Raw genomic sequence first — 1,269 nt, forward strand, 5'->3', positions numbered from 1 at the left:
ATTCCTGGCTCTGCATGGTTCACTCAGGGTGTCACCAGGAACTGAGGCTTGTCAGAATCTTCCAGTACTAAATACCTAAATATTTGCTCCAACAAACAGATATCTCTGTAAGCAGATATACAGCACTTTACCAGTGGGGAAGCCATTTGTTGACTGGGGATTTTGATGCAAATCTTAATTTAGATATTATATTAAGACCATTTGTCACTTAATACAATTATTTAGAAGAGTGTACTTCTGAAAAACTTAATACAAGTAGTCAGGCAGGATCCTCAGTGGAAGGATAAGCACACCAACCCACCCACAAACTTTTGATCCAATATTTGTTCTGTCTAGGGAGGTATAGAGACAAAGATAGAACAGGAGCTAAAGGAATGAACGGCCAGCCAATAACTGGCCCAATTCAAGACCCATCCCAGGGGTAAACAGTAATCCCTTCCACTATTAATGATACTCTGTTATGCTTGAAGACAGGATCCTAACATAACTGTCCTCTGAGAGGCTCTACCTAGCAACTGACTGAAACAGACCCAAATACCCACTGCCAAACATTGGAGAGCAGTTGGTGATTATTATGGAAGAGTTAGGGGAAGTGTGGAAGGCTCTGAAGGGGATAGAAAGTTCACAGGTCAATCAACAGGGTCAACTATCTTGGATACCTGGGAGCTTTCAGTGAATGAACCACCAACCAAAGAACATAAATGGGCTGGACCAAGGATCCAGGACATATGTAGCAGATGTTCAGTCTCCATGGCTGCTTTGTCTGGACTCAGTGAGAGAGGATGCACCTAACCCTACAGAGACTTGATGCCCCAGGATAGGGAGATATCCAGAAAGGATGCCACCCTCTAATACAAAAGAGGGAGGGGGGAAGAGGGAAAGAGGATCTGCAGGGGTGGAGGGCACCAGGAGGTGGGGCAGTGTTTGGAATACAACTGGATTAATAAATGAAAAAGAACTGAATTAAAAAAATATCCTCAGTAGAAATTCAGAAGTTTTGTTCTCATAAATTTTGTTTTTCTGAGTTATAGATGGCACATTATGCTTGTTCAGTGATAGTTAGCTCTGCTTTTGAAACATTCAACTCTTGATGGTTTCATTATTTTAATAAACTTTATAATTTCTGACTTCAGTGTTAGAATTGTTTTCCCTGAAGCATTTCTTGAGGTCCAAGCAGTTGTGTTCTCATTCTCCCACTCATCTTATTACAGGTGAAAAAATAAATAAAACCAAAAACCAAACCAAAAAAAAAAAAAAAAAAAAAAAAAA

The sequence above is a fragment of the Mus pahari genome, chromosome 20 (genome assembly GCF_900095145.1).
Source record: "Mus pahari chromosome 20, PAHARI_EIJ_v1.1, whole genome shotgun sequence".
Lineage (NCBI taxonomy): Eukaryota > Metazoa > Chordata > Mammalia > Rodentia > Muridae > Mus > Mus pahari.